Raw genomic sequence first — 26,506 nt, forward strand, 5'->3', positions numbered from 1 at the left:
CCTTTGCAAGAGCTTGTGTTTTGGGTTTTTGTTTTTGTTGTAGCACAAGCTGATTACTCCGAAATCACATATTAAATACCATTTAAAAGCATTTTGGACTGAAACAACATAAAGTCATATAGAAATGAGAATATATTGACATTCTGTACATGTATCTAAGCATAGCATACTGAAGATGATGCTTTCTATTTATTTGTGCTAATAGAGGCAGCTTTCATATACCGTCAATGTGTAAATAAGACTGCTTTCTGCATGGTGTCTGTAGGCATTGTCACGTAGTCCCAGGACAGGGAAACATCTTGTTGATCTTGCTGGGAATTCTGCCCGAGTGAAGACTGGGATTCTCCCTCCCCTCCATCTGCCTCTGCCCCACCACAAGGAGTTCAATGGGTGCCAGAGGTTGGTTTTGCTGTGTTGAAACTGGGGAAGAAGAGGGAGGCGGGAAAAAGGAAGGCAGTGTACCAATTTTTTCATCTCTAAGGCAAGGGGCAGCAGTGAGTACGATGGGCAGAGAAGAGCCACTGGAGTTATCCCAGTTCAAGCAGTAATGCAGAGGCAGTACTGCGTATTTATGGTTTTTGCTGTAGCACCAAATAAGCCAGGTAGGGGTTTCTAATGATTCATTTTCTTCTCACTCTCACTGCAGAGCAGAGCATACTTGAAATCTTCAGACTGACAGACGTTTCACACTACAGTTTCACCTTCATTGTACGTACCGTATTAAATGCAAAATGGATTCAGACTGCTGAATGTCAACCATCCACGTTGAAGTAAATTTTGCAGATTCAAAAATAAATCCAATGAAAATCTTTAATATGTACAGGTGTGTGCATTGTATAGCTGATTAAATCTGTAAGGATTTTTATTTTGAGAAATACTATGCATAATTTAAATTCTATATTGACATGTATATACCTACACACAATATATTTTTATCTCATTATATAGCTTGAATGAACAGAATACCTGTTCACCTGACCAGCATCTTAAATAGAGTGTTTTCAGTACTGAAAACTATTGTACATAATACATGTCAGTTGCTACCGAAGTGCTTCATGAGTGTACCACCTAGCTGGGTAGGTTTGTCTTTTCTATACAGATTCAGATCTATTTTTCTAATATTGCCTAAATAGAAGTCAGTATGTTGAAAAACACATCTGTGTTAAAAAATTACCTCTGTGTCTGAATGTTTGCAAGTAGCTCTTTTGAGTGTTCTTAGCATGTGGGATTGACAGTTTATGAAGAAAAGAGTTGCATATTTACAGGAACTGTACCATCATTGTAATTGCTAAGGCAATATTTTTATGACTATTTAAAGACTAATTCTATCGTGAGCAACTTGAAAACTATGTACAGCACATAGTTTCTGTCACTTAAGAAAACAGGACAAGAAAAAGTATTATACTAACAGACAAGAACAATTTATTTTAACAATAGTGTTGATGCTTACAATAAAACACAATTCCTCCCATACAAGTGGAAAAAATATACTACAGCCAAAATACCACTTTTGAAATGAACAAATAGTTTAGATGCCTGATCTGTGTGAAGCCTTTGTCTCAGTGAAGTCTGATGTATCAACAAGGTCCTGCAGCATCTTGGGTTAGACCCAGGAAACAGAGAAAAATGACTCAGAACTAACCCACCTATAAAATATTAAGAAACACAAATCAAATTATGTGTTATAGATCAGAAGTTCAAGACTAATGAACAGTGCAGAATAACTTGCGTGCTTGTGAATCCTCTTATGCAAAGTCAGTGAAGTACTTAATACATGAGGGACAACCTAAAGCTCACTCTGTTTTTTGTCAGAGGGGGGAAAAAATGCAAAAAGTGATGGAGAGGCTAGAAGTCGAGTCTGGTGCTTAGAGTATTGCTGGCTCAGTTTAAACTGAACAGGTACAAGAAATGTGATTCTGTGTGCAAAGTGGTTTTAATGCTGTAGTATGATTTTTTCCACCAATATTCTCTATCATCAGATTAAAATGTAAATTAAATTAGAGAATATTTTAAATCCCATATTGTGTTCTCACCTAGACAAAGAAAAATGATGGCAACTAGCTGCAAAATAATCTTTGTCCCATGTTACAGGAAAAGCTAAGCAACAGTTTTCCTGTAGACCGAAACCATTATTCAAACAACAATAGAATGAATGTTTTCTAGGCCTCAAACATCAGTGTTTATGCTTTATGTTTTAAAAGTTAATTAATGCTGTAAGAATACAGCTGAAAATATACTTTGCGGTAAATACCTATCAAAATTGTCTATAATAATAATAATAATAATAATAATAATATGGTTGAAAGCCTTTTGTATATTTTAGTATCTGTTTTGAGTTGGGGTTTTTTTTGGTTTTTTTTTTTGTTGTTGTTTTTTTGAGGTGTAAACTGGCATTCAGGTTAAATTTTAATTCTAAATGTTACATGGCATCTAGTCCAGTTTTCTAAACATACAAATATGTAACATGCTAATGTTGCACAATGGATAATAGTTTTTTTTGTTTTAGGAACAGTTCTGCTGCTTAACATTTGAATTAGGTATATTTTCCTTTTTCCATTCCAGACAAGGAAAGCTCCTTTGGTTCTCTAAATTCTGCAGAGAAACAATCACAGTCCAAAGCTGCTGGTTCCCCTCCGCCTAGGTCCCAAGAGCCTGACTTGTGATTGTTGCTAAAAAACCTCACAAGTTAGGGTCTCAGGGACTAGGAAAAGTCCGATATGATCCAGTAGAATTCGTCTTCCAATAAACTGAATTGCTTAGTAGTCATAATCGCTGTCAGTAAAACTTTCACTGCTATTGTTAAAAAAAAACCCCAAACTAAAACAAACCCCAAAACCAACATCCCCCTCCAAATCAACAACCCCTCCTTCCCCCCAAATAAACAAACCACAGTTTCAAGTAGGGGGCAGAAAAGATCAAATAAGCAGGCAAGAGGCATACATACATTCAAACAATCTATCAGCTGACTGAACAGACTTTTCTTAGAGTATCATCCTTAACTTTTAAAAAGAAAAATCAAAGAACACAGGAAAAAAAATCTTCACTGCCTCATCTTGCAAGTAGCCATATTATAATGCATCAGAGGGAAGCATCTAAAAATGGGTTAAAATCTGCTTCCAGCAGATTTGTACAGTAACAATTTTATTCTATTTCCCTTAATGCCTGAAAGAAGGATTAAATGCTTGTTAAGGGGTTTCTAATTGAAATATTCCAGCATTATACTTTTAGTCCTACTGTTCAGGTGGGCCCTGGGTTACAGAGTACTTTAAAGCCATTCACGATGCAAGGATAACCTTTGGGTGTGTATTCACTTTTTGCCTCTTCCCCACGTTCAACATTTAATCCTTCTACAGACTGCTAGCAAAAGCTTCTTCCTTTCCAATGTCAAAACTAGCTTTCGCTCCATAAGCTGTAGAAAACATTGACATGCAGAGACTGTTGTCACTTGAACCAGATTACTCAAAGCACACATAACTTTCAAATACTGTCGATACAGTAAGAAGAAATGCTCGGGTTTCCCGAATAATTTCATTCTGAAGCCGAACACTTTTAATGGCACGACCACAATCCCAAATTACTTTCGCATTCATTCTCCTCCGATCTTTAGCCTTGTTTGCAGAACGAAAAAGAAAATTTCTACTTTAGGGACAGGATCCACCGTGGCTTTTTTTTTTTTTTCCCCTCCATCAGAGCCCAGAGCAAAAGAAACAGCAGCCATAAAGGTCCTAGCCACTGGAGCAGAATCTGGCATAGAAAACTCAGTGCTCTTCTGGAAGCCGTTCAGCTTTAAAAAGGAAAAAAAAGAGAAGAGGGGGGGAAGAATTAGAATCTCTGCTGGTCGAACAGGTGAATCATCCATTTACAAGAAAGCTGTATAGAGAGCTCTGCTGAAGAAAAGATTTGCCAGTGCCCCCCACCCCCACCCCTGCCCTTCACCCTCCCCTCCAGAATGCTACTTCAGATTTCAGAACATTTTGGATTATTTAAAATATTATTTCAGCTGATGATATAATGCAACATTATATAAGAGCCGTTTCTTTGTCACTGTGCACGATTCAATCAGTTATGCCTCAGACACAAAATAGTTAAACGAAACAAAATATATATATGAGAGAGATATATATATGTATAGCAGTCCCTAGATTTCATTCAATTTCTTTTTTTAAAGCTGATCATGATTTAACAAACAATTTTGACCACAGCTTTCAAATCAATAATTAGAATGAAAAATCTCTCCCCTCTATAAATATGACATTAACATAATTATACCACCCCCATCGCATAGACCCATCCTCTTTAGGGAATACATCTGATGCTCTGAAGATGGAAATCAGTCAGATTTTAGTTGCTCTCAAACGTACCTTTGCTTCTCACTGACTGACTGGCTTTACCTTCCATGCACACACACAGTCACTAGCACACACACGCACACACACACACACACATACACATGCGCGCGCACATACACACACACACGCACAAAAAGGCAAGGCAAAGCAGCGGATGCTGACTCAGAGCAGTTGTGTGTGGAGGGGGTGGTATCGGCTGGTATTTTCACTGCACTCATCATTAACATTAACTCACTCTCTAGCATCCACCCTCTCTCAGACCTGCTGGACTGCAGCATTTGCATGACGCTGTCACTCTAGCCCTTGTGGGTCAGATGTTAGAAGAAAAAAAAAGCCTCAAGGCTCTCATAAGGAATGCCTTCATTTCTTCCAAAGGGTCTCTCTTCTTATTTTTCCACCTTTCTACTTCCTCTGTTGCTGTGTCTCAGTTGTTTGACATCTTTCCGGAAGAAAATGTCTTGAGCTGCAATAAGCCAGTAGTCAGTCGGTCCTCCCCTCACCTCACACTCCTATTCCCACCCCCTTTTTTTCCTAATCAATAAGACAGATCTCCAAATGCAGTTGTGAAAACAGGCTCTGACACACAGACTTTCATCCTCGATCCTCTGCCTCAGGAATAGCAGGCAACCCAGGCTCACACGTGATGTAGAGAGAAATAATGCCAGTAATTCTTGAACAGTCTTAGGAGTTTATTCTACGCCTTCTTCATTTTTTCTTTTGCTCGAATAAATACCAGTGGGAAGGACACACTAGCTCTCAAAAGCTACAAGGATTCATTTCTTCAGAAAATAATGCACATTAAAAAGACTAATATTAATCTTCATCAAAATTAATGCTATCTTTCCCCCCCCACACACTCATTGTGCTCTTTATAAGTAGGAATTGTCTCATAGCCAAAACACTGCCAGGGTCTGAATCACCATTCACTATGCTGAAATCATGAGTTTCTGGACTTCAATCGGTATTTAACTGGACTAAATAATTTTTTTCTTTTTTTTTATTTTAGACTTGTTAATTAAAATAAAATATAGAAGCTGGTTGCATCAGAGGGAGCACTGCGAGAGAACAATGGCAATACACTCGCGCCACCACACCGAGTACTGAAAATGCCTGTTTGAGCTACACTTGTGTATTTATCTGTGTGGTATTTGCTCTGTGTTGGTAGAGCAGTCTGTGCACATACACGTACATCGAACGCGCGCGCACACACACACAGAAACTCAAGATGCGTATATAAAATACACAACACAAAACAAAGCACAAAGGCTGTTAACTGAAACACAGGCACAAGTTGTCTGACAGGCTATGAAAATCCACAGAGCATAATTATTGTGTGCATTTTTACCTTGTTCCTTTGTTCTTAAGGCAAGGGACTTTAATGACTTACGGTGTTGACAATCTTTCGGCTTTTCCCTTTTTACGCCAACAGTATTTGGGACTTATTTTTCCAGACAGTACCACACCACTGTGATTCGCAGTATAAAAATTATTTACCAGAGGGGGGGACAGGTGATACGCAATTCGCCAGCCAATTCTCAAAGCTGCCTGGTGCCGTAGAAACTCTCAGCATAGCCGGGCAGGCAGGTCCCAGGATGCAGTGCTACACCGCAGTCCTGGCTCAGGTAGCGATTTGGCAACCTTACGGCAGCAGCAAATGTGAAGGGCATCCACTTGCAGGAAAGTTCCAAAAGAAAACACCGCGCAGTCCCAAAGTAAGGAAAGGAAGCCAAAATGCCGGGGTACGCACCCTACGCTCCATTAGTATGCGCTTATGACCGGTTTTCGTGATGGTAATTAATTTCTTAGGAAAAGGACGGAGGAAAGTAGACAATTAGGAAACAGTTAAGTTTGTAATCTTGGAGAAAGGGAGAGACGGAGACAGACACACACCCACAGACAGAGACAGAAAGCGAGCGGAGAACGCCAAGCATGAGACAACAAAAACAAGACCGAAATCAGATTTGGGAAACTGAAAATATACAGGATTACAGCATTCAGCTTAGCATTTACTGAGGTATAAAAAAAAAAAAAATTAACACATGCACAGCATGGCTTAAAATACTTATTGCCATCAATAGTCTGTGACGGATGCCGGCTTCTTACTGCTATACGTACATTAGATTGGTCATCGCCTCTTAATCTCCTTTTGCTCAGACCCATCCATTTTTTGCTGCTCCAGCATCTGTGCCCTTTATGCTTTTTTTTTCTGTATAGTTACCCACAATACTCTGGATAAATTAATGTCATGACCTCGCTATGGCTATCAGACAGAAAAAAAAGTCTACTATTTTAATAATTGAACGTGCGCGTACAGCAAACTGCCTACTGATAGCCCAGCTTTGTGGACTGCCTCCAAAAGCAGCCTTTGCTAGCTCTGCGAATCAGAAACAACAGATGCAAATACTAGCCACATAGCCCCAGCTCTCTGCCTTGCTTTTTTTTTTTTAAAAAAACCCCACCCTTTTCAGTCTGTGCCATTTCATTTTCCCTGCATCTGCCCCCTCAGTGGTTAAAAACATTAGCCCGCTGAAATTAGAAGCTTTTGAATAAAAGCATGAAGATGAGTGAAAATTATAAATGGCTGCAGATTCTGGAAATTTATATCCAGAGAATGAGTAGGGAAGTGTACCCAGGTTCAAGTGCTGAGCCTCACTTGGGAGCACCTCTGGGGCCAATGGGACTGCAGACTAGATTAAATCAATAGTCGTCTGAAACGAGATGTCGTAATCAATCAGCTCAATTACGACTGTCATAGATCTGGGCTTAAGGTCTTTCCTGATTCCACTCTTCTAATCATTAACCCTTATACATCCTCAAAATAGGAACTCACACTTGCTCTGCTGCCCTACCTTTCAGATCATCGAAGTTTAACTTGGCATTTTGCCCTCTTTTCCCCTTTCCCTATTTAAATAATATAAGAATGGGTCAGCAAGAAAAGTTTTAAATGTGAATATGGCAAGGTTAGATGCACTCCTTTAAATGTACCTATTATATATTTGCTGCGTGTGCGCTCATATATATTATTATGATGCCTCCGGGAGTGGCTGGGTGGATCAAAGACTGCTGTTTAATTAACATTCAACTCAGCTGTTTCCTTGGAGATTAAAAATAGAAGACTAGTTGAATTAAACTGAAGCTGTTCACTCCATTTACTAATCCAATATTACAGAACTCTTCTCCCCTCTGACTAGTTAGGAACAACTCATTTCTGGTTAATCAACCACTAGGAAAATCCATTTTCAGTTTGAGGGTAAGTGTGAAAAAGTTGGAAAGACATTTTTGTATGCATGTCTGAATTTCACAGAATTGCTCAATCATTTACATTTTGCATCCAAGGTACAGTAAATCCTCATGCAAGGGAAGGAGAAAAGAACCATCGGGTTTGAATATGAGCAGAACCACTTTAAATCTTGCCTATAATTATTATTCGCTGTATGAAGATTAAATGTCATCCATTTAACTTTTTATTCCTGTGCAGACTGAAAAAAAAATCATAAAAATGCTCAAGCAATTGTCATATATGCTTCTCTCAGTTTCTCAGGAAGAAAGAAAGAATCCAGGTAGCAGGTATCCAGAATTTTTGTCTCTTAAGATTTATTCTGCTGATAGACTCAAATAATAATAGTGAAAGAAAACCCCATTACATTTACAGTTACATCACTGTCTGTACACACTGCCTCTGTTTCCAAGCAGAACCACACCTTTTTTAACCATAGATCTGCTTTTCAGCTGGAGAGACAGAATGCACAGCCTTAGTCCACGCAGCGCTGTGAATACCAAATAGCAGAATTAGCCTCGGTGCCATGGCAGTGATATTTTGGGGAGGAATTTGCACTCCTGGAGGTGCTAGGAGTGGGTATGGGACAGGGCAGCAAATAGGTGTTTCATGCCAGAGGTCGAGGCTGAGGCTGGGGGTCTGTCTGCGGGGAGGGCACCTGCCGGGGCCGGGACTGGGCTCCATGCTATCCAAGACAAGTTATAATTGGAGATCGATTGCTGGATTTAATGACCCAGCTGTTTTCACTAGTAGAAATGTAAAAAATTAGTCTAGAAAATGATTCAGCTACTAACACAGGTGCTCTTTAACAGGCTTATACCTCAGCTAGGAATGACTTTGTTGCAGTAACTGACCCCTCCCAGATGTAAAAAAATGACCTCAGCTTTGCACCTTTTCTGGGAAAGATTTAGCTGACAGTGGGATGAGATACAAAAAGAACCTTAATTCTGTCCTTTAGCAATGCTAAATGAATGCAGTGCACCAGACACCACCTTAAACCGGCTGAATGGTACTGCTCAGTTTTGCAGGCAGCAGTTCACACTGTAAGCATCATCCACAAGGGGACAGCATTCACATCCGCACTGGAAAGATGCAGTTTGAGTACATGAAGAAGAGAATGAGAGTAGCAGCCATTGCTGAAACCACCCAAAAAGAAAAAAAAGAAAAAAGGCGTTCCTGGATTATCGCTTATGGACAGAGAGGGAGGAGAGGTGAGGCTGGACACGGATATCAAACCCCATTCAAAGACGGGAATGAGCCTTTTGTTTCTTAGACAGCAAGAGTAAGGTGATGTGCAATATTAATACAAACTTCTTGTGAACGATAAGGATTCTTTGGAATAACAAATAATGTTAAGAGAATGCAATGACAGGAATTAGATACTATTGAAGCAAAATCAGAATGTGTCTAACACGAAGGGAGAAATGCACTAATATCAAAGGTTATTCTGATTTTGCAGTTCTCATCTTCATATTCTCGGTGTGCTCCAACTGGGAGGTAATGCCCTCATCCCTCTTCTTTTTCTAGGACCAAAAGTTTCTTCATCACAGTGCACATGAAAGGGATACCCATTAAAATAAATGGTTTAGCTTCCTTTAATGTAGCATTTAAACGACGTAGAAGAACGAGACTGTTAGAGTGACCTGTGCCTAAGCATATGCTATGGTTTTGTACGATTGTTTATGATACCTTCTCATCTCACTGATGAACAGTAAGGGGATAAAGACTTCAGAAAAATCCCACAGCTATCTAGTCCCAGACCTGTCACAAAAATCTATCTTCTTAATTTCTTGTTTAGAAATGCCACACCCAGACTTTGCCTTATTTCTTAGTCACAGTGCCTTTTGTAACTTAGCTGAAATTCCCTCCTGATCTCATGAAGTATTAAAGAATATACATAGCCTACACAATCTATTACAGAAAGGAAATCACACAAATAAAAACACAGAGAAACAGCAATATCCTTCTCTCCCTATGCAAGCTCCGTCTTATTCGAGAAATGCTATTATACCATCTCCTTGCTGACTTGTGAATTTACCTGCCCTTTATTAAAACACAGACATATGACAGCAGAAATTATTGCAGTCTGAATTACTTTGAAAGTATAGGAATACTATTCAATAGACCTTGATTTCACTGACATTTTCAATTTAAAAAGTAATTATTTGTGAAAATTAACCACTATGATATTTACTCTTTTTTGACCTATGTTTTCTTGAGCTTCAAAAGCATGAAATAATAAATGAACTAACTTTTTTATTTAGGAACACTTTTTATACCTACTTCACTAATTGCATTGTGTTACTGCTTAATACAGCATCAGCACAATGTGAAGAAAGGGCCTGATACTAAAATGAAACTCCAACTGTTCATAAAACTGTTTTTGACTAAACAGTCAACTTTGCATTTGCAGTCTGTTCAATAAGAAAGATGAAAAGTGCCAAGCACTATTTTAGAAATCCAGCTTCATAAATTTTCCAGTATGACATTTTTACTCTTTCCCTACTAATTAGGTATACATGTATATAGAGATATATATAAAATGGATAAAAATGCAAGATTACGTGGAACAAGATTGCCAAAATATGTTGTTTATTCCCAGAAGGCACCCCTCCATGCTGGTTTCACACTATTGTTGCAATCATCAGTGGGCCTGATCCTGCAGATAGGGCAGTTCAAGTAACTTTATTCAGATGGATAGTGTCTCTGAGCACCGATTCTTGGATATGTATATGTCAAATAAGAATCAGAGTTTATAAAAGGAAATTAAAGGCATTCTGTACATATTGCAAACAGTACCAGAATGTACGGAATTCTGCTATAGAAAAAACCCTCCTATTTTCTTAACAATGTGATTTGAAGAGAAGCATTTGGACACACCATTTCTACATCCTTGTTCTAAGAGGTTTCAAAAGTAGGCTGGGGAAAAGCAAAGCATTTTAATAAGAAAATACAAAATAGCAGGTTCAATGCCTGCAAAACCAGAATATTTTAAATTTTCTAGACTGTGAAGGTTAAAGCTACCCTGCATTCTCATAGTTCTCTCTCTCCTTTCAATCAATCTCATTGATTTTTTTAAGGGTCAGAGGCTATACCTTCATTGATCAAAGAAACAGCCTGACACAGCGAAAGAGTCTGCCAATTCCAGACAGATCAATCACACCTTTGTCTGCTTTTGATACATTATGGTTATTTATTCTGCATCACCACGACTTTCTGTCGCATGGCTCTTAATGTAATAATGCTGCTCGGGGACAACAATAAAAAAGGGGGGAGGGGAAATATTCTATTTAAAATATTTTAAGCCTCTCTTTGGTATTTCTGAGGGTGGCTTATGATGGAACTTGTCCAACTTGTTTGATTTCATTTTTGCTTTGGAAAAGAACTCCTGTTCTGGCATTTAGCTCTCCTTGGTCAGCATTTTGTAGGATTTTATAAAGGCGATCCTTTGAAAATGATTTCTGCACACTGTTTTTAGAAAAGCAATTAGATCTTGATAGGACAACAATTATGATCTAATCACAACCATAATTTTCCATGTTTATACATTGTTTTAGAAATGCTTTAATAAATAGAATGTAACTGATAACTGGCTATAGCTACTGACTGCTTTATGACTGTAAAATGAAACTAAATGGTCAGCCTAAAATAATTGCTAGGAAATATTGCTGAATAAACATATATAAGTGCTGAAAAGCTCCTGGCTTTGCAAACTATTATGTTGAAAGCCAGCTAAAGCTTTAAAAAATGCACTATATGCTCACTGTCTGTTGTGACTGAAATTTATATGCTATTATTTCTCTTTCCGTAGCATCTGCAAGAAGCCTTTAAAACTACTGTTGGGCTAATATCAAATCTTTTGTTCACATTTGGTAGCCTATCACTTCACAAGTAGTTGCACTGCTGAAGAGAAATCACTTGTGGGTCTTGTGATATTTGTTATAAGTAAAAGCATTAAAATCTGGTTCTAAAGGTGAAATTATAGCCTAACAAGTCAGTGGCAAAATTCCCAGTGACTTCAGTGGAGTCGGGACTTCACTGCAAGAAGTTACGTCTCAACTCCTTCAACTCAAGCTACCTTTAGTAGAAAAGGCAGCTCATGGGATTTCACAGGACCATAATCTTATACAGAATTTTAAAAAAATTAACACATTTTTTAGCAAAATAGCTAACAAAGCTGTGATGAGCTCTATGCACCATGCAGCCCTAGCAAAGACTGGAATTGTTCAGTAAAATTAAGCATGTAAATCTTTGCAGAATCAGGATATCAGGTAATAAGACATAACCACTGTCGTTAGAACATTAAAATAAGATATACGATAATCCTAACACTTGGCATTAGTTTCTGATTTCATTGTGCCTGCTCTGTAAATTATTGTGCACCCAATTTACAATTACATCAGCATTATTATGTAGAGCAAAAGGTAAGTGGTATACAAAGCTGAAATATTAAACCTATTAAAAAGTTATGAGTTTGACAGAGTCCCTACATATATTTGTGTGCATGCCAAGAAATGCATTTTAAAACCTTCAACTAAAGGAAACTGCCTTCCAGTGATAAACTGCAATGCCTAAAAGACATCGCTAAAATGCTACCACCACTCTCAAAGGCCAAGAGACCTTAAAAACGGTTGCTGGCTGACAGCATTACACAAAACCATAGAGTTTCTTCTGTAAAGAAATAAAGCTGAATGCGCAACATTTCAGAGAAGTTTTGAATAAGTCTATTTGTCCGGCTTACTTTGCAAAGGCTCTGTAGAAAACAGCACCATAAACACTTTCAGTCCCCACACAAGGGCTAAACAAAGAGTCCTCTTTCTAGCCATTTAATCCAGTAATTTATTTTTTCAACCATCACATAAATCGAAACACAGCTGTAACCAATGACTTGCAGATCCAGTTCCCTGCCAGCTGGATCCTGTTCTGCTGAAGCAGCAAGATTTTTACATTGTTCACTTCTGTACATCTGGAGAAATCATTTGGGTTCAAAGGTGACTCGAAAAGCTCTTTAAATAAACTCAACCAACAGTGAAGAGAGGCCTAAGTATCTACAAAAGCTACATGGAGTTCCATTTAAAAAGTTCTTCTTTTCAAATTAGCACATAGAGCAGTTTGCTTCTTTGAACATTTTATGATTATGACATTTTAATTGAATTATACACTCAGATATGTATTTTGATAATAAACATTTACTATTTCTCAAGAACTTTCAAACAGTGTTAATACTCAAAAGTGATCACAGTCAATAGTTTGTGTACTTATCACATTTAAAAGAATCACCACAAAAATAGCAATGGAATGAAATAAAGTATCAAAAATATACCTCAATTAATGCATCTTAGCTGTTGCCTGATATGCTGCTCGACTTTAAATTAAAAAAAAAGCAAACAATAAGAAAGCATATACTGTACTTAGAGATGCTGAACATGAAATCTCTTAGAAGTTAATCTTTAGAATAGCCTTACATCAAAAAGTCTGCATCATACCTTACTGCATGAGTCGGCTAGTTAAGTAACAAAAATGTCCCTGACATTTAAAACTGCACACAGTAAATTGATTACAATGCATCATTTCCTTTAGAAAAGCAATCACAGAGCAAACCAGTTGAATCTTTCAGAGGTAAATAACAATGAATATTGAAGGCTCATATAATCTGTATCTTTGATTACTTTTCAGACAAAACAGATGCTCAAATACATTTGCAATGGACGGGTTTCATGCTTAGCCCAGGCCCCGCTAACAAAAATACTTACAACATTGAAAGTCCCTATGCTAGGTCTTATTTGCAATTTCATAAGCATGTGCTCTCGATTACAAAATAAACCAAAATTTGTCATTAGATGTGTGTTTCTCTTCAAGCAGGTAAGCAGGACACATCCAGAACATGCCCCAGTTGCTTAGATAAAGATGTAGTTCCTTTACTGCACATTATTAAAAGGTATTTCAAAATTCAATTAGAGTTTGCTACTGTAATTGCTTCTTTTCCTTTTTTAATACTTACTGTTATAGCTGGTTTGAAACAATGCTGATAAAAATATCCTTTCTGCTTGCCACTCTGGCCACATCTCTGCGCTGGCTTCGTGTTATTGCCCATTATCTCCTCCTCACAGATTAACTGAGTAGCTACCTCACCTTCAGCTTTTGCTTCTTGTTGTCTACTCTTGCCTGCACTTCCCTGTTCACTCATAATTATAGGAATGCACTGTTAAATATGCTATCTGTGCTCTGTTGTGAAAATAGGAGCATTAAAAAAGTAAAAATAAAAAAGAAGGAAAATATCATGTCTTTAAAAGCCAGATAAACCAGATAAATCATCTGCAAAAATTAACATGCACAACTCATAACCAAGTAATTACTACATCACTCTGGGGCAAACTTCAGGGTATTTAGACGTGCATTTCCGTCCATTAACATGTATAGATTTACGTAAACATTCTAAAATTAAAAGTAACTTAATTACAATGTTTTTGGAAAGCTTGCTCCCTTCAGTTCCTGATGTGTATTTACCCTTAAGTATGGTTGAGTTTTTGCCTGATAATTAATGTAAGTATCACAAAAGGGAGTGAATTTTGACAGAACATAAGCTGCCACTGCCCAGTGACTGAGCTTCTGCAGTGCCTCCCGTGATCGACTTTGCCAAAATCATCAATTAAACAGTATAAACTTAATTTACCATTGATTCACCACAGTTATTTCACTACCAACAGCCCTCTCTAGTTCAGACTCTGTCTTGTCAAAACGATTTGCCTCCATTTTTAATAAACAGATTAGGATTTATTATGCAATTCAGACATCACCTATGGCCCATTATATAACATTATCTGCCTGCCCAGGGTTTCAGGTAAGTTAGATCTAGGTAACTTTGAGTCACAAACTGAAATACACCCTTCAGAGGCCTGGGACAGTCTAGGAAAAGTAAAGTAGCCTGGAGAGAGGTATTATCTATTTCTGTTAGGTGCCTTTGGTTGCTTAGAAAACCTCGCTTAATTCACTCACATCACAGTTGGCAGTACAGATGGTATTCTGATTTATCCAGGAATGTAGCTCCCATGGCAGACCCTGAGGCAAAGGCTTTGGTGTTTTTTATATATCTGGTTTAAAACCTAAGCCCTGCTGAATGAATATCCTAACTGGAAATTCAACTCACCGAGCTAGAAAGACTGAATCAGAGATTTTTAGATCTGACATGCCAATTTTAGAATGTGCTAAGCCAGATCTTCCAATTATCTGAATTTTTGTTTGGCAAATGTTATGGGTGCTTCTACCTAGGGGTTTGGGTAATTATGCTATCTTCTAAAAGGCATTTAGTTATGCCAGTTTACATTGCAGAGAGTTCTTTGTGTAACCTGTACCACTGGGTGCTCTGCAGCAGGGATGAACAACTTTCTAAGGGTGGGGTGCCAGACTTCACATACATCTCCTGTATTAAAGGCAGAGCTTGTCAATAGAAACTGAACAGGGAGCCAGAAGCTGCTGCCATTTAAAGATGAGTGATGTTGCCAATCACCTTTTTGGCAGACTCTTGCTGCAAGGCAGCAATTACCATTTGCCAGTTCTCATTGAGTGTGCAACCCAGGACCTTCAACCCGTAGTGTAAATCAGGACATCTGCCAAAAGAGGTGGTCCTTTCTGCCCTCCCTCCTGCCCTCAGTCATTTGCTCCTCTACCTTGTTTATGCTGACACTTGCATCTTACAGCTGCATTGTAAAGCAGATTAGGGAACTCACCCAAAAAGCAAACCAGAAGAAATACAAGATTAGTTTGCAGCTGGATCAATCCTCAATCTGGCTCGTTAAACAGCCACATAAACTAAATGCCAGCACAAAAGGCCAGGTGGAAATGAGTGTCACTGGCAAGAGGATGGAGTTCTCTTTTCAGTGGCAACCTGAACTTAGGCAGAATATAAGTGGCCCTATACCTAGTTGGAACCAGGAGCTGTGTGAACCGTGGCCTCTCAAAGTCACTTCTTTAGGACACTAAGTGTCCCCACCTTCTGTGTGTGCACTAGCCTTCCTACACTCCCTGGCATCCATGTTGAACCCTGCAATACAAAATTAAAAATACTGTCTGAAGCAAAGATATGAGACTGTATTACAGCCAGAGGATAAAAGACTAGACACTCCAGGAAGTATCATGTAGAAGGCTGTTCAAGGTGGTCAGAATAGTAAATGAGATATTAGCAACAGTCAAGTAATACATCAAGGCTATAAATAACTGTAAAATCAGGTATTAACACTAATTATACAACACACAAAGGAGGTACTCAGAGATTCCAGTACACTTGAAATGCAAATTACTGCAGAGCTAAGCATAATTGTGACAACAGATTTAAAACCAAAATTACATCTCTGATTTTCAGATATTATGAAGAAGTTTACTTGAACTTTGCCAAAAAGGGCTTAAATGTACCATATACATATAAATACTTGTACAGTCTTCCCCTTGCATGTATCTCATTCCACTTATCCCATTTAGAACAATGTTCTCAGTCAATTATTTACAAAGATAAAATAGGCTGGCTTAGGGTTCTCATAAAATCCATTATAGCCATAAACTATGCAGAGAGAATCAATAAATTGTGTGTTATCTCCATATAGCATTCAGGATTTTGCTTTTTTTTTTTTTTTTGGTAAGTAACATGCTTATCACTGATGTAGTCAGTACACTTTTCATTGGATTTTGATCTACAGGCACACACCACAAGGCAAACATATGCCTTTTCCTTCACAAATAAAGTGCCATCAGACACCGCATCCGTGTTTGTAAATCATTTTCAAGATGCTGTGTTCTCACATGTGCAATCTGAGAGCAACAACATAAGACGAAACATATAATTGTGAAACATATCACATCCATTACTTATGAAAAAAAAAAAAAAGGTGGAATGGCACGATCCACAGCTAGGTCTAAGTTGTGCCCTGAATTCCTAAGCGGAACATCTCATCACAATGACTGAGCATTTAAGCCCAAAAAGGACCATGCCTCTCTAGGGATCACAGCATTTGCAAGCGCATCAGAAATCCACGTGACGCATGCACGCAACAGACTCTGCCTGGGAACCCACCAGCTGGCTGAAAGAGACCAGCAATGTGTGCAACCAGGCAGCTTAAAGAATTACTGCACATAATGAAAAAACCTTTCCCAAGTCCACGCTAATTTACCTTTGAAATAGCCCCCAAAACATAACTTCCTTTTGAATAAAGTAAATTTGACATGTTAGCTTAAAGCACTTCATTTGCACATCCTCGAGAGGATACAGCCTTGAGTGTGGACGTGAGGACATGCAGGTATCAGAGAATAAAGGCATCTTTTCTTCATCTTTGATTATTAGGTTGCAGTGGCACCCCGAAAGGCACACTTTCCTCTGTGATATCCTGCTGTATGAGCCTTGGCCTTGCCTCCCCCAGGTCCAAAACTGCAGCTTAGGATGGCAACACAAGGAAATTAAGTAAATCCTTCTTAATACACCTGTTTTCTCCATGAAGAAGTGAAAGCTGCACTGCACTTTAAAAAATATGCTTCAATGCCGGTAGGAGAGATGCCTGTAGGATAACCAGCAATAGTCCATTATGTAGCATGAAAATGGCCATAATAGATTAGATCCAAGGCCCTCCTTGCTCAACATCCTGTCTTCAACACTGCATATAAATGGATGCCAAAGGTCTTCCTTTGAATTAGATAAGCACAGATGATCCCCCTAACAAAAGACTGTAAGGTGGCTATAAGGAAAGAAAACTGGTTTGGATATTAGTGAGAGAGTTGCCAGGTGGGAAAAAGGAAATAGCACAGAATTGTGGTAACATGTTTTCCAGAACTGAAGGAGGACAGAGGACACATAGAACAGGTAATGGTGTAACATGCTGTTCTTCTATACTCACTGAAACTTCCCTGTTTCCCAGCTCCTCTCTGTTTTCCATGGATATTATTACAGTGATTTCAAAGCCTCTTTGCAATTGTTTCATAAAGATCAAATTCCACACTATGTTCAACATGAGCAGTGGTAGCCGCACTGCCTTTGAACATAAGTTCTCTGGTGCAAGGAACCTCTTGTAACCAAGACGTGAACTACTTCGTATAGTCAGGCCCTGAAGTTTGCTGAGTGCAGGTACCCCAAAAAACAAAGCAGCAAAGCCAACAAAACCCAACAACAATAACAGCTAGCCAATAGCAACGTGTTTTTTAATAATTACTTTTGTTTTCTCTCTCCATCCTGGGGTCCTTTGGGATCCATCCTCGGAGCTTTGCAAAGAGGGAAAAATTATAATACAACTCCTAATGATGAAATCAGGTATTTCAACTACATCTGGGAAGTTTAGAAAGCCAGTTTGATGATACTTTCTCTAGGTGAGTCTGATAAAACATAGTTAAAAGCTATTATGCTCTACATATCATAAAATACATAACTGACTATTTTAAGGAAAGAATTATACCACTAATAAAATATATAGGAAGCTAAGCAAATATAGTACTATATTACACTACCGGAGCATTAAAGTTCTTCGTAAAGCCATAAACCAGCAACTGAGAGATTCTTATAGTTTTTTCCTTTATTAGACAGAAACATTATCCCTCTATACAGGGTACAGACACTATAAGCATAGTTATTTGAAAAAAGAATTACCAAAACTTTCTGTGGATTTTAGTAAGGCCTTTCTGGGTTGCAAACAAACTCTGATCTAGCCAAATGTGTAAGTCCCCAGTTTTATAGAGTTTTTCAATGCAACGCAGGAGTGGCAGACTTCTTTGCTAAAGCCACCTGCAAGAGAAGCATCATGTGACCCTTTTCCATAGAAAAGTGGCGCTATTAAGCCTTGATGATATTAGAACTAATTGTTCAAAAGCATGTTGAAGCACAGTATTTTTTCAGCCTGCCAAACAGTGCCATTACACTTGCTTCATTCTTAAAATTCAGCAAATCAGTCAACAAGCATTTTCATTATTCAGTGAGGAGTAGCAGAAAGCGTGAGGCAAACAATACGTGAGGACAGGTTTATAACTTTTACCTCTTCATCAATTCTTGCAGATTTCAATTGTTTAAAATTGTCTTCTGCACTCCTGTCACTACTTTAGCTAGTGACCTCATAGCAGCAGCTTTCAATTTTAAATACCAGGTATTCACCCCTCAATAAACATGCAGCAAGTTACATTACATCAACACACAGTTTCCCCTTATTCCCAGGGAAAACTACTTCTCGAGCTGTCTTAGTATTCATACTCATGTATTCCCAGATAATGAATGGGGTAACTGAGTGCTAAAAATATTCTGTTCATTATTAATCTCATTTCTTACCATTTTTTCTACAATTTTTTGAAAAAGAAAAATACAGGATTTTGCATTCCTTTAAAACCAACATCCATTTGGAGGGGGGGGTGGGGAGAAGCAAAAAAAAAGCAAGGAAAGACAATAAAGTATCAAGTGGCACTCCACATTCATTCATCTAGAGTCTTGGTATGATTATTAACGCTTATGATTGTCTGTCCTGTAATCCTCTCACTCTAAGTTCCTCCAGGTTGGATTCTGCTCTTAACAGGCGAAAATTAATTGACTCATTGTCTAATCTGAAGACAGGACTTTTAGAAATAAAAACATGATCGACTATTTTACAGAAGATTAATCAAGTAGGGTGACTGGAGGCTTGCCAATGTGACTCCCATTTATAAGAAGGGTCAGAGGGAGGATCCGGGGAACTACAGGCCTGTCAGCCTGACCTCGGTACCGGGAAAGATTATGGAACGGTTTGTCTTGAGAGCACTCACACGGCAGCTCCAGGATAAGAGGGGGATCAGGCCCAGTCAGCATGGGTTTATGAAAGGCAGGTCCTGCTTGACCAACCTGATCTCCTTCTATGACCGGGTGACCCGCCTAGTGGATGAGGGAAAGGCTGTCGATGTTATTTTCCTAGACTTCAGCAAGGCCTTTGATACTGTCTCTCATGGCATACTCCTGGAGAAGCTGGCATCTTGTGGCCTGGATAAGTGCACTATTCACTGGGTGAAAAACTGGCTGGATGGACGAGCCCAGAGGGTTGTGGTGAATGGGGTGAAATCCAGCTGGCGGCAGGTCACGAGTGGTGTTCCCCAGGGCTTGGTGTTGGGCCCTGTTCTGTTTAATATCTTTATTGATGATTTGGATGAGGGGATTGAGTGCACCCTCAGCAAGTTTGCAGACGACACCAAGTTGGGAGGCAGGGTCGATCTGCTTGAGGGTAGGGAGGCTCTACAAAGAGATCTGGACAGGCTGGATCGATGGGCTGAGGCCAATTGTATGAAGTTTAATACGGCCAAGTGCCGGGTCCTGCACTTCAGTCACGGCAACCCCATGCAGCGCTACAGGCTTGGGGAAGAGTGGCTGGAAAGCTGCCCGGCAGAGAAAGACCTGGGGGTGCTGGTTGACAGCCGGCTGAATATGAGCCAGCAGTGTGCCCAGGTGGCCAAGAAGGCCAATCACATCCTGGCCTGTATCAGGAACAGTGTGGCCAGCAGGAACAGGGAGGTGGTTGTTCCCCTGTACTCGGCACTGGTGAGGCCGCACCTCGAGTACTGTGTTCAGTTTTGGGCCCCTCACTACAGGAAAGACATTGAGCTGCTTGAGCGTGTCCAGAGAAGGGCAACCAAGTTGGTGAGGGGCCTGGAGCACAAGTCTTATGAGGAGCGGCTGAGGGAGCTGGGGTTGTTCAGTCTAGAAAAGAGGAGGCTGAGGGGAGACCTGATCGCTCTCTACAACTACCTGAAAGGGGGTTGTAGTGAGGTGGGTGTTGGTCTCTTCTGTCAGGTGTCTGGAGATAGGACAAAAGGAAATGGCCTCAAGTTGAGGCAAGGGAGATTTAGGTTAGATATTAGGAAAAATTTTTTTACTGAGAGGGTTGTCAAACATTGGAATGGGCTGCCCAGGGAAGTGGTTGAGTCACCATCCCTGGAGGTATTCAAAAAGCGAGTGGATAGGGTACTCCAGGGCATGGTTTAGGGGGCATGGTTAATGGTTGGACTTGATGATCTTGAAGGTCTTTTCCAACCGAAATGATTCTATGATTCTATGATTCTATGATTCTATGATTCTATGAAATTGGTAATATTTTAAGTGACTGTAACTAGTAATTTTTTAAGTGAGCATATGCAGACCACATATGATGAAATTCAACTTTTTGAACAGTCTTTCACAGCCATACAAAACTTGTTTTCTGAATTTAAGTGTGTACATAAGCAGACTGCACTGGAGTGAATTTTATCCAACCACAGTGTAAATGACCACCATGCACTTAGGAGCTCTGAAAGGAGATCAGTGGGAAAAGTAGAGTGATAGGTATCAGTGCAAGCTTGGTGAACAATACCAGTATGCACTTTACAGGCTAAACAGGGAACACTGATCAGGAATTAACACAAAGTAAATTAATTGATGGGGTCCTGAATGTCACAATTCCACCTCATGTTTCGGTATACAAACATGACTTGAACGGATCTAACCACAGATAAAGATTATTTGTACTTTGATTAAATATGTGTTCAACAACATCTTGAGAAACTTCTTTTCTGAAAAGAAAAAAGGATGAGATCAGTAAAACTAGTTAATTATCATACTAAATAAGTAAGGGGATCAGGAGAGAAGGATAAAAAGTATTTTAAATGCCTTTATTTTGGATAAAAATTAAGTTAATTTTACATTTTTCAGGGAATAATCTGCAACACATGGACTGGATCCAGAAAATATATGGAAAAGGCAATGCTGAGGTGAGTTCGTATGTTACAAACATTTGCACTTCCATTTTGATGTAATAGTAAAGTACGGCATAGCATACTCAGAAGGTCTCAGAGCAGAAAGCTTGCACTACACACTTTTTCTTTATAAATTTGGTTCATTGAGATAATCTACAGACAAAAAAATGGTAAGAGAATATTACCTTTTTTGCCATGGCTACTGAGGCATAGCTGAAATTAGGCTAAAATGAGATGCACCAGTCAAATGAACTTTCACTAGTTCATCACATTCTGGCCATCCTATTATCAGAAATACTTCAATTATCTGGAAGGATTTCAGAGAAAGATGAGAGGAGTGTTTAGACAGTTGCACAGATAGACTGGAGAACTATCAAGAGAAGTACTTTAAGAACTTGCACAACAACAGCCTACAAGTATTTGTTAGACCTTATCCCCAAGGCAAAAGCATAGTTTTTCCATACAGACTCATATGTAGGAAAAATGAGATGGAAATCAGAATAAGAATTTCTATGTGTGTAACAAGGAATTCTTTTTCATAATGAAACATTATTTCAAGATAATGGCTAACTTCAACAAAATTAGCTTACACCAAACATGAGTATGGACTAATCTTTCACAGGCTTAACAAACATAATGGATCATTTTAACCTCTAGTTATTATGCACTTTCATATGAAAATAAGGAAGTCAAAGAACCAGTGGTAAGAACCAATAGAGAGGAGAGACCTCAGAGCGTGGCAGCAGTTCAAGGGAAAATAAAGTTTCACCTGCCTTGATACAGATTGAAAGAAGATAGCAATAGCAACATCACAGTGAGAATTCTGCAACCTCTCCATGCAGGGAATAGAGGTTTTATAAGGATATGAAAATATTGTAAAATATGACTATTTAATGACAAAAGGGGGATGAAAAATTTTTCATCTTGAAAATAGGGAATTCAGAGGAATTTAGAGGAAGTTTGCAAGTTTATGAAAGGACATAGGGCAAGATACAACTTCCAGAAAGAAGCAAAGGCGGCAAAGAGTGGAATGATGCATGGACTTGCCTTGGAGTTAAGGGCAACTATTAAAAGGTTTTAATTAATTTCTTTGGTTTGGGGTTTTTCTGAGATTCTTTACTGTAATTGTGATAGAGAACAGCCTGGCAAAAGATGAGGCAGCAGTGTAAGTTTAGGCAAAATCTGGACCTTTTCTTTATGCTGAACAATAGATATATGTGAGCATATTCCACCTATACCAAGTTCAACCTAATTTAATAAGAGGATGTCAGACCTCTTACCTCCCTGCCCTACAAAAAACTATGCACTAGAAGTTCGATCAAGGCACTGAAGCATGGCCACCTCAATGAACACCTTTTTATGGATTTCCACAAATCCATTCTTTTTCAAACACCTTGAAAATACAGTTGTTTGAGCAACTGCATAATGCAGTTTTCTGTATGAAATCTGTTTTAATCAGTTTCTTACACAATGCTAAAAAAAGATGCTCATTTTACATTTTCCTTATTCTCCTCACGTATTCCACTTGCAAGTATACTGTGTGAAGATCACTGCTGTGACTGTTCATGCTAAGACTGGTACATTTCTTGCACAACCATGTAGTTCATTTGTTTATACCATATATGATTTACTATTATCCTTACCTTTAAACTGTAGGGAGACACACATCGCATGTGCCTAGCAGATGCAGAAGACCAACAGTCTGCCTAACTACAGGTGTAAGTCTGTAAACCTTAGCTGTGCTAAGTAATAACTAAAATACAAGCAAGGAACAAGAACTACCCACCCAAACACCTCAGCTGTTTCAACAGCAGTGCAGACAGGGTAAATCTTGCCCCATAGAGGCAACAGAAGAAGAACTCAACCAAGATCTTCACTGATACCTCCCCCCTCTGGATTTATGGACCAGAAGAAGAATCTGTATGGGATACTCAGCACCCTGTAATGGGTGATCCTACAAGCACTTAGATTTCAGTTTGGCTTTACACATCTAGATTGCCCTCCCAAATGAAAGCACCTACAAGTCTGGATCCTTCTTGCAGTGACTACCATTTAGATACTTACTTAATTAAGAAAATATATTCTTTTTACATATGTAAAATTTACATCTCTTCACTTTTGCTGAATTTTCACTTCCTGTTGCACTTTGGAAAGAGGCACAACATATTTATGTGGAAATAGATTGTTTTCTTCTCTCCTTTAGTTAATTTCTTCTCTACTACAGCAGTCAGAATAAAAGATGGTGCTGCATTATATGCTATCATCTGCACTGTATGTAGACTAATATCAGTCAACAGATAGGATCTTGTTGCCATTGCTTCTTCTTTTGTGGTGAGGGGTTTGTTTTATTTGGAGGATTTTTAAGGGGAGGGGAAAGGCCGCTGAAACCTTAATAAAGATAATAGCTTTTACTGAGTTGTCCACAATGACTTGATCTCTTTCCCTGGTATATTTAAATTCATTTAGAATGCAACAGACATCATAAGTAGTTCAAATTACTTCTTTCAATGTCTGCTAGCTTTCATACATCACTGCTGAATTTTATCTGACATTGTGTTATCCACTGCTGTAGTTCTGAGGTTCCCTTTTGAAGTTCCCCACGTACTGTGTTTTGGACTTGAGTAACCTAGCTAATTGTACAATTTGCAGATGTTGCCATCTCATTGCCTAATTTTCTTTCCAATTCATTAATACATTTATTAAATAACAACTATCCTAGTGTGAAGCAATGGAGCAGCCCACTGTAATCTTTCAGCCACAGAGGAGGATGACTATATATTTTTACTTTAGACTTTGTCATCTAGACATTTTTACCCCATGACGAGGATTTCCCTCTCCTCCAGTGACTAGTTAGCTTCCTTAACAGCTGCTCCTGTGCAGAAAGCTTTCTGAAGTCCAAAGAATTATGTTGGCTGATTCTTTTCTTCTTCCTTTTTAATAGCTTGATTGAAAAATAAAAAGCTAATAGAATAGTGAGGAATTAATTTCTTTTGCAGAAAAAGCCCTGGTAACTACTGTATTTGTATTAGTATTTTATCATCTTAGTCTAAATAGAGCCTCCTCTAATTGTCAGTCTCTTTATATTTCCTTCTATTACCCAGAAATATACTTCACTGGAATAATCTGAAACAGTTTTCCAAAAGCTTGTCACAGTACTATTCAATTCTTCAGTACTGAAGAACTGCTACTATTCAGTTTGTCGGTACAGAAACTAAAACATGGCCGCATCTAAGTAAGAAATGCTTACATACTTTATCACATTATTCCAAAAGTAATTTTACTTAATGCAAGAACTGAGTGGTACTGTCCCTCTCTCAGACTACAGAATTGAGGCCTTTTAATTACATTAGTATTGACATTACAACATGCAAAGCAACGGAACAACTCCAAGCGGAATCAAAATCCACAGACCTAGACACTTTTTGATTCTAACTCTTCTGAACTTTTACTTTTTATATTCTCACCTGTAAATTTCATGGCCGAACCCTTTCCCCCTCACGTGTCAAACTTTACTCCAACAGTTGTGGGATTCTTGAAATTCATATCTGAATATTTCAATTTGAGATTACCTAGCTTTTTGCCACATACTTTAAAGAGTTAAGAGAACACTGCTTGCATAAACACTTTCAATTTGTCATTTCTAAGGTGCAGAACATACAATTCATGGCTTGCAGCAAGTGGGAGTAAAATGAATTTAAGCCAATTTTGAGCCCTCTTTATCCTGGGCTGCTCTAACGTCTTCACATAATTTAATTGTCTCTTTGAGTCTGCCTAGGTCCTAGCAGGGAGAGCTCAGCTGCTCATGAGCTCCAGTAGTGCCTGGCACCTTCCCGGTATGGCTGGCCGGGGTTCCTCCGGCTGCTCACTGGCATGCTCAGAGTGCCCACCCTCTCCGGGGCTTGCCTGGAAAACAGCCTAATGGCCATTTCCTTGCTTCCCCCGGCAAGAGAGCTCTCCTCCAGATGGACCCCAAGCTTTTAGGGCCATGTCTGGCAGCTCTGGTGGTCCCTGCCATAGAAAAGGGGCCAGGGCACAGGTGAGGATAAAGAACAGGTAAGGTTACATGCCATTGGCAAGTGCACTTCTTCACCTTCCTTAATAGAAAGTCAATGCTGAAGATTATTGAAAGAAAAAAGTTCAAACTTTTCCATCACTGTTCACTCTCCTTGTTCATATGTCATATTCCTGTCCTCTTAGACAATGAAGATCAACAAAAGCAATTTTAGTTTTATTTGTACAGTCAGTTTTACTTTCGGGATCCATTGAGCCTCAGCACTTGAATTTCAATCAGTATTGTTTATTTAAAACACCTTCATTACTGCAGTCTTTATATGTGCATACATTATGTAGCTTTTAATATTTATGACAATGAAATAGTATTACTAAATGTATGTTATTATTAAATATAAGATATGCATTAATTTCAAGAAGAACTGTGAGGTAAGCTGCGTAATTACTACATTACAAAATACAATGTGAAAATGTCACACTGATAAAGAAAACACATTCCAGTGTGATACATGGCCTTCAAACTGTGAGATGGTGCTTTTTATTTTAGAGCATAGAGGTTAGACCTTTAATGTACTCCCCAGAAAGAACTTTCATAAATATATATTTTGGACTAGCCATGGTCCTGGCAGATTAGAAGGCCTTGTCTCTTGATCCTGATGATGATAATGACATCTAGCATGAGCTCGGACAAACCATTTAATTGTCTGGAGCTCCTGCTTTTCACCACGGATGTCATGTCACAAAAGGATGTCAGACTCCTAGGTACATCCTATTCGTTAGGAGCTGTCTGTGGAAAAGTATTAAATAGAGGTATATAAAAGGAGAAAGACACAAGGACATTTGCTTTCAGAGTAAGAAATCTGAATGCTTTCCTGCATTTTACAGGAAAGTAAAATGCCCCTTTTACAGGACTACAAATGCCCTTTTAAAGACCTCAGTGAGGTTGCCAGGGAAGATGACAGAATTCTGAAAGTTTGTGTATTTCTGTGTTTTTCTAACTATTCCCTAATGCTTGATGAATGTATTTGTAAAGCCTTACACATGGATGTATCTCACTTAAAGGTACATCACGCTTCTTATTCTACTGAAATGTCCAGTGAATTTTTCATAATGCTGGGAATTGTAGTCCTAGTAGTGAATAGTTTTACTTTTCTTCCAT

General features: G+C 38.7%; 1 long non-coding RNA gene across 3 annotated transcripts in view; it reads right to left on the bottom strand.

Moving 5' to 3' along the window:
• Nucleotides 1-1,399: 1,399 nt before the first annotated feature.
• Nucleotides 1,400-26,506, bottom strand: part of LOC128145097 (uncharacterized) — a 245,604-nt gene continuing 220,497 nt past the window's right edge. For all 3 annotated transcript variants that reach the window (XR_008236346.1, XR_008236344.1, XR_008236345.1), the window contains one exon: nucleotides 1,400-3,784. This is a non-coding gene — a long non-coding RNA (uncharacterized LOC128145097). The remainder of the gene's footprint in view (nucleotides 3,785-26,506) is intronic.

The sequence above is a fragment of the Harpia harpyja genome, chromosome 8 (genome assembly GCF_026419915.1).
Source record: "Harpia harpyja isolate bHarHar1 chromosome 8, bHarHar1 primary haplotype, whole genome shotgun sequence".
In the NCBI taxonomy this organism is placed as follows: domain Eukaryota; kingdom Metazoa; phylum Chordata; class Aves; order Accipitriformes; family Accipitridae; genus Harpia; species Harpia harpyja.